A 14,825-nucleotide genomic window follows, 5' to 3' on the forward strand; every position below is an offset into this window, starting at 1 on the left:
TATTCCCTCATAAACATCCTTCATACCCTTCTTGGTGTTCTGCATAATTTTGCACACATGCTTCTTCGGTTTACGAGGGTCATGATTACTGCACCCTGTAGCAAAAGGCAATAAGTGGGAATCATCTTTTTGTAACATAGGTTGCACAACACCACTCTTCAATGGTATAGAATTTATTATAAATTTTGACTTATGTAACTAAGTTATATTCAATTTATATTGTATAATATTCTTATGTTATTTATATAAAATCAAACTCTAACTTTTCATTATCCAAAATTCAGCATACATTATATTTATCATACTATACTCATATACCTACTATAATTCATAATTCTCATAATAATACATTTCTACTATTGTTTTAATTTCTTCATTATTATATCCTCCTATGCACGGCTTAAACGTAAGAATAAATAATACATCTATGTTACGTTTCGTCTAAAAATCTATATTATCATAGTTTGTATAGTTATATGGTATATATGTATCTTACTTCTAAGCATATTTTAAGCACTCTTCAACAGTATCAGATTTTATGATGACGACGTAGCAAAAACCATACTCAATAATTACATTAGAATAATATTTTTAGGTTCTTTATTCAAAATAAAACTCTAACCTTCATCATATCAAAATTTATATAATTAAATGTCCTATTAAATTTTCACACACGTATTAAGAGCTACTAGTAAGGGAATGTAGGTTGTTTAGGTAGATATACCTACGGAATATTTGTGAGAACATTACCCTTTATATACCAATTTTTTTTGCCATTGGCCATAAGCGGAATACTCACTTCTCCTTCCACGTGGAAGAACCGCTCATTTGAGATTTGGATTGCCCTTGAACATTACTGAAAATTTGACATGTTGTGATCAGGCTTAGATCGGACCTGGCTTAACTGCTTATCAAAGTGAAGCTTATAATATGGGATGAAGCCCCGATGTTGCACAAGTATTGATATGAAGCTCTCGATAGATGTCTGAAAGATATCATGCAATTTGTAGATAGCTCAAATTTGCGTAAAGCATTTGGGGGCAAAAGCGTTGTTTTAAGTGGTGATGTTGCGCAAATTCTGCCACTTATTCCAAACAGAAGTAGGCAAAATATCGTTTTCTAGGCTATCAATTCTTCCTATATGTAGGATTAATGTAGCATGGTGCATAAAGTGACTAAAAAGATGTGCCTCCAAGCAAGAGTATCTATTGTAAATGTGGAGGAGGTGAAAAGATTTTTAGAATGGACATTGCATCTTGGAGATGGCGAAGGAGGGCCTAATGATGGTGAGGTTGATATAGACATTTTAGAAGATCTTTTGGTAGATGGTGGGAATGATCCTACATCTTCAATAGTAGCCTGTTCATAACCTGGCCTACATGGTCACTTACTAGAACCACAATATTTTTAGCAAAAAGACTATTCTTGCACCATTTCATGAGATAGTTGATACCGTGAATAACCAATGGTTGTCCGAACTTTCATGAAAGGGTAAAGTCTACCTAAATTCTGATTCAATTTCAAAGAGAATAATGTAACTTTGGAGTTCACGAAATATACTACACGGAGGTCTTGAATACAATTAAGTGTGTACATAAAAAAAAAAAGATGTCAGGTCTCGTGATTTGTCTTTCTAGAATCTAAAAGTATATACTTTTTCTAGATCCCGACATGGACTCGAGTATGAGACTAGTCATGTCAAAGCCTGTTTCCACCTATATTTATTCGAGTCACAAATCAAAATCTTTTATTCTTCAATCATAACCCTCCTTGTCACTAAAGGACTTTATGATTATTCCATAGTCTTTGGCAATATCTGACTTTGACTACATTAACTCCCCAACGAAGAAACTTCGAGTGCTCCTCCAAATGATCAATTTTAATCAATCTAGCCTCATAGTGCCTAATTCAAGCCAAGCTTTACCAAAGTGTAGGGCTTCTTATGTTTGTGGTTCCTCCAAATCAAACTCCCGAAAATTTTTAATCCGCAGATCTCACTTGCGGACCTCGATTTTTTTTTTACTAAAACAGTTTTCAAAAATCAATCTATCTCCTTTCGATAAACCTATCCAACTATAACAATCTAGTCCTCCTAGAACTTCAAAAACCTAGACCTTACATGATATTCCATCTACACGTTAACCTTTGCATAACCCAAAATGAACTTACACCAATTGATTGAACTCAAACTAGCAGTAAGCTGTAACTAATTGAATTCAATTGTTACACAAGATTCTAGCAATTATAATTATACCAGAAAGCTGTAACCTAACTAAAGCTACTATCAATCTAACAATAGAACCATGAAATAATTTAGGTGATCAAACTAAATTAATAAACATGAATCAAAAGCCATATAATAAACCTTGTATAAATACCCAAAAGAAACTAATCATTTATAACACAAATAAAATCGTAACTCATAAACCCATATATCAAATAGTCAATAACATGTGTCCTACTAGTGTAGAACTACTTTACATTAGACATGAAAATAAAGAAAAAAATAGAAAAAAGTAGAGAAAACTCATTGTGGATGAATATTCGGACTGAAATTTTCGTCTTCCTTGGTTGCGTCGTCTGTACTGCTGCCTCCTCCCTGTCTTCCTTCCCTGATGCTGCGTGGTTGCCGTCTCCTTCGTATTTTATTCTCTGTCGGGCTGCTCTTTGCCAAAGTGTTTTATTTTTCTTAAAAACCCACTTTCCTTTTCCATCCTCTCGTGATGCGTCCTTCCCCCTAAGGCCCAAGACAATAGCCTTTCTTTTCTTATTTTCTTTAATTTCTTTTATTCTCTCTTACTTCTTTACTTGGTCTTTGATGCGTGTCTTTGGTGACACCTTTGGGCTTAGCCCATCTTCTCAATTTTTGTGCATGCTCATAAAAGGAAACCCAACTTTCCTTTTCATTGCTTGCTTTGTGGTTTGATTCAAATGGGTTAAACCCATTAAAGTTGTTAAGGTCGTTTTTTCCATTTCTTTTAACTCCGGTCTTATAACGTACCTGATAACTTTCGATAACTTATTACTAGTATAAAAATGTAAAATGGGTCAAACTAATAAATAATCATATAAACCCACTTACTAGATAACATATGAAAACGATAAAAAAAAACCACGACTTATAGTTTATAATACTAATGAAGAGCTACTTATAGGGAATAAGTAATTTATAATATATGATAATTCACACTTATTATTAAACCGAAATAATCTAAAAGTACAATATTAACCCATATAAATGAACATATGACACTAAAAGTATTATATTAGAGGATGAAAATATGTATAAATAGGCACTTATACATTCTTCATGAAGTCGTGTTGTGTTTTAATTTACAAATATGATAAGCTTATGGAATTAGACTATATTTTCTCTAAAGCCATTTAAGTAGTTTTCAGCAAAAAAGATGTTTTGAAGATTATTTTACAGTAAATTATTGGAAACTTGAGTATAATGTGTTATTATCAAACAATTTGAGTTTCTATATGAAATACCAAAAAAGCGATTATCACTCCTCCGTGCTGAGTCTTTTCATGCCGTAGTATAAAAATCTGAAACACAGGTTGTTATCACTTTCCAAGTAAGTGAAGGAGCCCTCGAAAGGTAAAAGAACGTTTTTTTTTTTTGAGTAAAGGTCTTCATAACGAGCTTATCTGAATAAGCGGCCGACTAGATGTTACGAGATTTTGATATATCTGACTCGAGAAGTATGAATTTGAGCTTTAGAAAATATTGAATTGAGAATTATGTATTTTGATTATGTTTTTGTAAAGGGAATAAGTCGCTAGAGCAATGATGAACAACATTTTGTATTCTGTATATTGTATTATGGGGACATGTCCTGAAAAGTTTTGCAAGCAGTACATAACGGAAGAGGGACTTGTAAAAGTTTAGAGAATGTGCCTATATGGAAACTCGATTCGTGTTCTCTTCCCTGGTATAGTCTAATATGATTTCTAAAAGAAAATTGGATATGTATTTGAATATGTTGGTGGTTTCATGGAAAGTTGTTTTTCAAACTTTATTTCCGAAGTAATGTTTTGCTCGCCCAAGTTAATAGAATTCATGTGCTAAATGCGAATGATTTACCAAGAAACTCGTTAGGAATTTATGAAAGGAGTTAGCTACAATATACATATTGGAAAAGGTTTTTATATCTGAAACACAAAAGTGGGAGATATTGTTATGACTTAAAGTATGTAAGAGTTAAAGTTGATTTCGGAAGATTGTATTAGTTCTATAGAATTCCAATGGTCCTGCCAATTGAAGTACTTCCTCCGTTCCAAATTAAATGCAACAATTTGGATGACACATTCACCTAGGCAAAATTTCTTAAGGTGAGATTAAGAAAATGTAAGGGATATTCGAGATTATTTAGTTGGATGGCAATAAATGTGCATTATTTATAGAACGAATACAATTTGGATGGCACATTTCTTAAGATGATTTTCATATGAGCCATGGTGGAGATTATTTAGTTTAATTGCAAAGAATTCTTATGGTGCATTATTTTTTTCGAAGATCTGGTTTAATCATTTCATGTAAATGTATTTATATTTTGGGATGTTGTGAGGTCATAATCCCACCGATAAAAAGGTTATATTTCCGCTGCAAGATAATATAAATTAAGGTTTAGTAAATGTTAATCAGGTTTTATGATTGTTTATCATGATTAGCTAGCAGCTCGGAAGTGCAGGCTGTTATAGTTGCTTTAATACAATTTGTGAACCCTATCCATACGAAGTTGAGTATATTGTCACCAATGGGCATATAGGGCCATAATCATCCTTAATAGCCAACACAAATTTTTCATTTTGTCCTCACTCATACGTCCCCCAAGAAACTTCCCAGGAGGTCACCCATCTCTGGGCTACTCCTAACTAAGCACTTAACTGTGGAGTAACCAAGAAAATGAGCTCCCTAAAAGAAATATGCATCTTGTTGGGATGAGTAGCTTGCTAAATCCCTTTCAAGAAATCATGAGGGGTATTACACTCCGACTCAACTTAGAAAATTAGCGCTGAATGACTAAGCCCCCTACACTGTAGAGACATTGGCAAGGGATTGTTTTTTATGTTGGCTTTCGTTGCAGGTAGAACTAGAAGTCTACGATCTTCAACCATATCTTATAGGGCGTACTTCAAAGTCCACTCCCGCAATGTCACATTTCAATTTCCTTGGTGATACTTGCAATAGGAATTAGGATTTGACTTCCCAAACCTATTCTCGGGAGCAAGGTCGATCTAGAGTCGGGCCAAGAGGATGAAGTATCCCTTTTGCATGAAGCCCAGTGATTGCTTCTTCTAGAGACATGCCTAAAGGGGTAAAAGTTCTTTGAGGCCTTTGATAATCGCTCTTTTCAGTTTTAAGGCATTGACCTCGTGCCCTTGGAGTGAGAAGGACTATCCTTACTCTTCTTGAAAGAGTTGTTTTTTTGTAACACTTATTCTTATAAGCTTGCACTTCCTCAATCAGTAGACTGACCTTGTAGAGCTTCGTGAAAGACTCTATAGGTTGAAATTTAAAATGATCTTCGTAGTTGGATTACAAGTTACGGATCACCAATTAGACTTGATCCTCTTTAAATGGTTTGTTAGTCGTTCGCGTGATCTTTTCCCTCCATCTATTAAGGAAGGTGACAAAGTATTCGTTGGATTTTATTTAGTAAACTCCACTTCAAGAAGACCAACATGAAGCTGAGTGTTGTAGCGATATTGTTTTTGGAACTCTTCTTTGATGTAGTCCCGTTCATTCAGTTTGATTTTGTTTGGTGATCTGAACCACATGATGGATGTGCATCCAAGGTCAAAGGAAATACATAAGCAAACATGTCCTTGTTCATGCCTTTGAGAGCCATAGAGATGGAGAAGGCTCTTAAATGATCTTCTTGGTCTCCGACCCCCTTGAATTTTCGGAGGTCACCCAAAGTTAACTTTTTAGGGAGCTATTTCCTCAGTTCCGGATCAATGATGTCATGGTCATGAGCCTGACTCTCGATTGCAGGAATTGACTAGATTAATTGTTCGACTTTTTTGAACATCAAATCAGTCTCAAACTTGAAAGAAGGAGGAGGTGGTGGTGGACTCTCTTTCCCATTATTATTCCTCAATTGTCATTGTTTCTCTCATGATTTTGATCTCTTTGCCTTGTTCCTCAAGATGAGAGTTCATAAATTGGAGTTGAGCCATGCATGATGGCATTAAGCTGTTCATTAGTATCTCTCATCTCAGATGACGATTTGGAAGCTTTAGAAGATTCGTTTGAAAACACTAGTGGAAAAAAGGTCATCTGATGCGGTCAAATCGGGCTTACTTATGCGGTTTTGGTCCGCATCAGATGGGATCGCATCAGCTTCTCACTACCTGATGCGGTTTTGCAAGACAACATCAGATTTTAGGCTGAAGGAATTCCAAAATAAAAAACCTACTTTGCACTGCTGGTCTGCAGCAATAAAGCAGGAACACCCAAACAACAACAGTCCAAAGTAGTAATGAAACTTCAAAAAAATTCAGATCTAATAACAAACATTAACAAACTAAAAATGAATTCAATTATACAAACTAAAAATATATTTAATTATACAAATATTATACAAACTAAAAAATTCAGATGAATATAACAAAAAAACTAAAAACTTATACAAAAATATAACCAAAAAATCGAACAAAATACGGAAATTAAGAAATAAACATAAAAAATCAAATAAAAAATGAACAAAATCGAACAAAATACGAAAATCGAACAAAAAAAATCGACCAAAAAAATCGTCCAAACAAAATCGAACAAAATACGAAAATTAAAAACGTAAAAAATATAAACCCAGATCTGGAAAAAAAACGATGATGATGAAATGATTCGTGGTTCGTCGTTCGCGGTTCGTGCTTGATGATGATTAAGAAAATGAACGATTCATGGTTGATGATGAACGAAGTCGATGATGATAGAACTTGATGATGATGAAGAAAATGAACGGTTCGTCGTTCGTCGTTCATGGCTCCGAAATCTCAAATTCGTTGAGGAGGGAGGAGGGACGATGAATTCGACGCGTTGCCATGATTCGACGACGGTGTTCGTGGGTTTGAGAGGGAGGAGGGAAGAGAAGATCTAATGAGGAGAGAGAGGAGAGATGGCGCCGTGGGTTTGAGTGGGAGGAGAGACTAGGGTTGAATGAGGAGAGGAAAGGAAAGGAGAGGAGAGAGAGAGAGAGGCATTTGGGTTGTTTGAGTGGCGCCTAAGGAAATGGACGCTTAAGGTTTATGAGGCCACGAGTGTACTGGGACACAACATGTACTGTGCCACGAGTGTTAGTAACGGATTTTCGGATGTTGTCCCATGAACCGCATCAGGTTCATGAAAAACCGCATTAGATTTAAAATCTGATGCGGTTTTTTTAAGTATCGCATCATATTTTGTTTGCCAAATTTCCCTCCCATTTTTTGGTTGATTTTCGGATGCGGTTTTATAAAAACCGCATATGTTACGAAGTGACATATAAGGTTTTGTCAACTAGTGAAAGGTGATGGTGCATTTAATAAGCATGGGAGTAGGTTGACCTTTTTCCTCTCTGTTGGGCATTCCTAAGTTGTAACCTCACGATTTCTTGAACAGATTTCAAATGGACCTTTACTTGTAAGTTTTTATAAATGATTTTCGAAAAGAGAAATGGAAATGATAAACGACTTTGAAATGGAGGATGGGTATCGGCTTTAGACAAGTATGGGATTGACCATGATGGAAACATGGGCCTAACTATATGCAAATATAGATATGGATCGGCCTATGCAACCAATCGGACTATGACTGGGCTTTTTATCAATAGTGGAAAAAGTGCATCTAACACAACCGGATCAACTAAAGTCAAATGATCCAATTGGGGCCCAAAAGCAGATATGTTAGCTTTAGGCAAAAATGCGACCTTACTGATCCGGTCTATATAAGGAACTGGATCAGTATGTGGGCATTTATAAAAGTGCCTCAGTTAATGCTCCAACCTTATGATCTCCTCTTCCCTCTTTCACCAATCCATTCTCCTCTCTCAAACCCTAAACCCCCTTCTCTACCCTCTCTCATCTGCCCCATCTCCTTTTCCCTATCTCACAAGCCCCCTCTCCTCTCTCAAACTCTAAACCCCCTTTCGATTCTCCAATGCCATCTCCTCCTCCCTCTCTCGTCCGTTCTCTTTTTTTCTCTCTTTTAAATCGTGAAATCGTCCCGTCCGTTCGTCTCTTCATCGCCGTTAGTTCGTCTCCTCTTTGTCGTCAATCTTGTTCTCCTCACCACCAATAAGCACCACAATGAACGTCGCTAGTGTTTTGTCTCTTCACCACCAACAAACACCATAACGAGCGCAACTATTATTTCGCCTCCTCGCCAACAACAAACATCACAATGAACGCCGCTAGTGTTTCGCCATCATTCCTCGTCGCCGTCAGATTGGTGTTTTAGATTACGTAATCTTCTCACTGGCCTCTTTGAATCTAGGGTTTGCTTTATTTATTTGTAATTTTGGTTTTAGTTATCGTTTCTATTCGTTAGATTTTTCTTTTCTTGTAATCTTTTTCATTTTCGTATATATTAATTGTAATTTCGTAATGTAATTTCGCTTGATTGAATTTTTGGTTGATTTTTCGTTTCTTGTGATAATAATGTAGTTTGCAATACATTTTTGTTATATTGTAATTTCTTTTAGGAATTTCATGTATTTTAATGTTTTAGTTGTTTCATGTTATTATTTCCGTTAGTTTTTGTTTTATGTTGTTTTTGTACTTAGTTTTTTGGTTGATGTTTTTGTTTTATGTTGTTATTTCTTATTATTAGTACATTGACGTTGTAAATAAGTTTTGAACAAAAAAAAATTCACTTCATACAAAGCACAATATTGTGCTTTGTATAAAGTGCTTTTTTTAAGCCCACAATTTACTCAATTGATTTGGTCATGGCATAGAACCGGATCTGTTAAGTCATCTAATGATCCGGTTATGAGCCATGAATGGATAACTTAATTCCCGAACTGATCTGATTTTAAATTGCATCAGTTCACTCCCCCTAGCAGCTCCGACCCCATCTATTTCAGTAGAAAATCAGGTCAATAAGCCCATCTTGACCAGATCAGATGAGGTTTTTTCCACTAGTGTATGGAGATAAGGAATGCTAGCCTTGCCAGTACTTAGGGATGAGTAACTTCGCTAAACTCAAGGAATAGCCTGTTATAGACTTAGGGATGAGTAACCTTGTTAAACACACACACACACACACACACACACACACACACACACGTGTACACGTGCCCGCGCAACGCATGCAAGCACATAACGTATATTTGAAAAATTATTATTTTTTGTTGAAATTTCAGACATTTTAACATTCTTGCTCTATATTCTTTTACCTGGCGTCAAAGTTTTACCCTCCAAAAGTACAAAGTGGATACTGAAAACACGAAAGTTATTTTAATCGTTTTGGCGCTTTTTGCATTTTGTAATTTGCATTTTATATAAGAAAAATTGATGATAATAATCCAACCTTTGGGTCTTTCGCTCAAATTGATCCCACCTTTTGATTATTTTTTTATAATCCAACCTTTTATCACTATTCGCTCATATTGAACCGGAAAACCGGTAACCTGTTGAGATGGTAAAATTAGTCAGTTTGAGGATGCCTTTTCCTTCTTTCAGTCTATCTATAAGCAGATGCCTTTCCAACCCGCCCGGATCAGTCTATTAAGAAAAGGATGCCTCTGGATCTTGGTCTATTTGAGATTGTTTTTTTTAATCGTAATCAAAGATATTTTCTTGTCTCTGGGACAACCGTCCTCTTAATCCCTATATCAAGGGAAGAATTGTTAGTTATATCGGAGTATACTTTATACCACAATTGGATTAAAATGTGGTTAAAGTGGCTTCGCTTCATTTTTGCTTTTTTTTTTTGGTGTTGAGACCCAGAGTTAATCTACTAGAAGCAAAGCATTGGTAGAAGGCGACAACTCCGGGATGGCATTAGGGCTATGGAAGAGAGGAAACACCTAAAAAAAGTCCTCGCTTTCTCTTTTTCAAGGGAAGGACAGCATAGCATTAGCTTCAATTGAAAAAGCTCAACTTTCTTTTTCAAGAAAGGCGGTGGTAGACCGAAGAACCGTTGAACGCTTCAACTGATCCATGACGGGCATAATTCCTCCAATTCTCGCACCAAGATCATGTATAAGGTGTTGGTATGGTCGTACATGATTGGTATGTGAAGAACTTTGGTAAATTTATCCCTTCCCCCCTGGAGCCCCTCTTGACTGACAATTTTGGTTTCTTTTTTATTGGCATTCTTCTCATAGTTGTGTTTTCTATCTCTCTATTATTATGGCGCAGAAAGAGAAAGAATTTCAAGTGTGAGGAGAGCAAGCCGACAAAAGGTAAGCGCTTTTTGCTCACCAGGTGAACGTCATAGTAGGTAAAACCGTAAAAGGTTATTGCTTGCTTGACTTCCTTACCTCGGGGAGGTTTCAAAAGCTGCTTTAGCAGGCTTGAATCTAGTCTGAGTCTGTTCAAAGCATGAGCCAGTTTATTGGTTTGTTTCAACGCCAATGCCTTCAGTCGAGTTAAACTTTCCAGCTACTCTTCTTCTCTTACAGATGAAGTTAGAGATTTCGCTTTACCAAACCTTCTTCCAGAAGTCAAAGATTTGACAACGTTGTGGGTGAAGGGAGTTCTAAGAGATCAAGCAATGAAGCCGGAAAATTTATGCGTCCCGATAGTGTGAAGAAAGTGAAAGCCCAAAAGGAATTCAAAGGTGTTGCAACAAACTTAGATGAATCCAACAACACTTTAAGTGGGATGCAAAATGAGCAAAGGTCTGATGAGGAAGGGAATGTCTGATATGCTCGAGTATCAAAAACAACGGGATCATGAAACTAAAATGAGGTTTAAGTTGTTTCAATTGTTGATGACAAAATCGTACTCTTGAACCATTTGAAGAAGAGTATTTTGCGAAGCTGAAGGAAGAGTTCATGAAGTAATTCATCTATCTTTAGGAAAAATATTATTGTGTTTTAATGACTAATGTAGTATTATTTGATGATTAATGTACTTGTTTAAATTGTTAAATGTAATCGTGTTTTAGTTCATGGAATTGTGTTTTAATGAATAATGTACTTGTATCGTGTGCTAAATGTGATATTATCTTATTCACCGACGTAATAGATTGCATTATTATCCTAATTACTAGTTGCAGTCTCATGGATACCATTTTATCTTCAAAAATAATGGATGACAATCTTATCCAGGCCATACAGATAGATTGCAATCTTATCTGTAGAGATAGATTGCAATCTTATCCACAAAGATAGAATGCAATCTTATTAGAAGACATATAATTTAATCTTAGCCGTAGATAAGGATTGCAATCTTATCCACAGAGATAGAACCAATCTTATCCGTAGATTTAGATTGCGGTATATGTCTATAAAAGAAGAGTTACATTGCATTTGTTTTTCAGAACAACATTCTTCTTCCAACAAACACTAGACTTTCCCCCTTCTTGAATTTCTCACAAACATGAACCTAGATGAAAATTCTTCTAGTTCAACTGATGAATTATTTGATGACTATGTCAACAACATCATCGATTTGAACAAGTGTCTAGATGAAGAAGAAGATTATTAAATAATCGAGCAAGCTCCTCAATTGGTTGTTCCCCACAGTCGTAGAAGAATCTAGCAATAGGAAAAAGATCTTACAACAAAATTAAGTACATTGATAAAGATCGTGAAGATGCAAACACAAGTTTAATGATCAATTACTTTGTTGATCGTTCATCATACCCAGAATCTATGTTTTGACGTAGATTTCGTTTGCGTAAGTCTCTATTCATGAATACTTCGAGCAACGTCGCGATGCTACTGGGAAACTAGGAGGCAATCCTTTCCGGAAATGCACATTATTGTTGAGGATGCTAGCCTACGGGGTAGCATCTTATCCAATTGATGAATACATAAAAATAGCTCAGACAACTACAAAACAAAGCCTCGCTCACTTTATTAAAGGGGTTCGACAAACGTTCAAGGAAGAGTACTTGAGAAGGCATACTATTACAGATTTGCAGTGCCTCCTACACGATGGACAAAGATGGAGATTCCCACGCATGATGGGCAGTGTAGATTGCATGTATTGGCAATGGAAAAACTGATCGCGTGCTTAGAAAGGATTTTACCAAGGAAGGAGTAAATATGTAATGGTTATCTTAGAAGTTTTTGCCTTTGATAACTTATAAATATAGCACGCATTTTTTGTAATACCTGGAACATGCAATAACATTAACGTGTTGCAACAAACTCCGGTGTTCGATGATTTATATCAAGGCAGGTAAAGCCCCTCAAGTGAACTTTACAATCAATGGGAAACATAAACCAAAGGATACTATGTAACTGATGGGATATATCCTACGTGGGCAGTGTTCATCCCAGCGATTCGATTCCCATTGAATCCGGTGGATGAGTTTTTCACTCAACGACAAGAATCTGTCTGAAAAAGATGATGAGGGGGCCTTTGGCGTTCTTCAATCACGTTTCACAATAATACAAAGACGAGCTCTTGTATGAGATGAACACTTGTTGTGAGAGATAATGATAGCTTGTATAAATCTTCATAATATGATTGTTGATGATGAGTGAACTACATATTAGAATTATGTTGACATGTCGGAATTCGAGCAAGAAAATAGGACATCGATTAGCGGATCAATGCGTACAAACTATTATGTGCAACCTGGTCAATTTAATGATATTAGAATGCAACGATATATGAATAGGTGATCTGATGCATGTGATAGAAATGTGCACAACGCCCTACAACGAGACTTGGCTCAACGTATTTGGCAAAATTATCACCGGTCTACCGATGACGATTGAAGATCTAAATTATTGCAATATTTTATTATGATATTTTGTTGAATTTCATCTATGTTTTTAAAATGAATTTATGGTGTTTTTTGCGTATTTATTTATCGTAATTATTAACATTAAAATAGGGTAAATTTTTATAATTAGCAATTAGTGTATTTGTCAAATTAAACCGCAATTATTAAGAAAAAAACTAGTCAACTAGTGTAATTAAAAAAAAACGCTTTTGTTAGTATTTCAATATAATTAATGAACTACGACCAAACTTCTGCCATATATTGGTAAAAAAAAACACTTATCAAGGATCGATGCACATGTTGAGCTTCAATTGCGACTCTATTCGCCATGTAAATGTTGATATTCACGATCCGATCATTATAATATTCAAATTAGTCATCATTATTACTCATGTATGTAGTAAACTTAGTAGAATATGCATAGTGTGCATATGTATCTCGTTCATCTTCCACAATAATGCAATGCATGATAATGCAAGACAACATGATATTATTAAGAATTTTCTCATCCTATGCGAAGGATAGTTTACGAATTATAGCAAATCGAGATTGCAGCACCCCAAATGTTCTCTCAACATTTTTTTAAGCTCCTTCTTGGTGTTAATCAAATAACTTGTCCTTTCGAGTCTAAGGACATGTAACCGATTGAGTGAATGTTGCCTAATTCGGGTATATACCAATAGTGAGATAATAACATTTATCATATTGGTTACCATTCACCGTAAAAGTGGGCGGGTTGTGTTCAACCTTCTAAACCATCCCTAAAAGCAGGAGACAGGTGAAGAATATTTAGGTCATTGCACGAACCTGGTATCCCGAAGAAAGAATGTCAAATCTGCAAGACATGATCAGCAACAGCTTCAAGAACTAAAGTAGCAACACCAACTCTTCCTTGATATTGCGTGCTTTCCATGCCGTCGAACAATTGTTCCACTCCCAAGCATACAATCTATGCTGCTCATCATGCCCGAAATTCCACGTTCTTAACTGAATTGAAGTAGTCTAGCCAAATCATCTGGAGTTGGTCGTCTCAAGTACTCAGCAACAAAATGGTTGATAACCCCCTTCGTGGATTTCATTAATGATAATTGAGATGTGTTTTCACTATTTCGCACATACTCGTCAATCGAGTCTGCCACTATCGCGTACACAAGCATTCAAATAACAGTTGTACACTTTTGTAGGGGCGATAAACCTAATCGTCCCGTACCATCTCTTTTTTGAATGAATCGTTAATCATTTGCAATGACATTTTCCATTATCTGAAGAAAGACATGTCACTGCATTCGAAATCTTCGACAAAATAAACGAGCAAGATAGATTGGTTGTTCATTAAAATAATCACAGAACAATCGTCTATGGCCTTCTTCCCTGCCTCGAATAGGCCGGTGATGATCCTCATTCTGATCAGTCACTTTTGCTCTTCTATTCCTTGCTATTGGAGTAACATTTGATATAAGAGTTGGAAGTGTTGGTTGAACAATGTTGATCAAGAAATCATCTAATTTCCTGATCACATCTTGCTCAGGATGATCTTCTTTGCTCCTCAGAACTAGAGGAACTTGAAGCGCTAAAGTTTAAGTTCAAGGAGTCCATTCTATAAATGTGCCAATGTGTTTAGTGTTGCTGTGAGCAAATGGTGAACAAGTATGCTCGAGCTATATAGTGTAAGCTATAATGTAAAAAGCTTATCATGTATGTAAAAAGCATAAAAATAATGTAAAAAACTTAACAATAATGTAAAAGTCAGAACAAAAATTTAAAGGAACAATTGATAATAAGGGTGTGAACTTTAGGTGAAATTTTTTAAAAGGTATGAACTATTGGCTAACCTATGTCGGTTCCTACTTTAGGGGATCTTAACTTTTCGCGAGCCTCAGTGACTTAAAACTGGCTTAATATTTCATAACTTGTAAAACATGAACCC

The sequence above is a fragment of the Beta vulgaris genome, chromosome 4 (assembly GCF_026745355.1).
Source record: "Beta vulgaris subsp. vulgaris cultivar EL10 chromosome 4, EL10.2, whole genome shotgun sequence".
NCBI lineage: Eukaryota > Viridiplantae > Streptophyta > Magnoliopsida > Caryophyllales > Amaranthaceae > Beta > Beta vulgaris.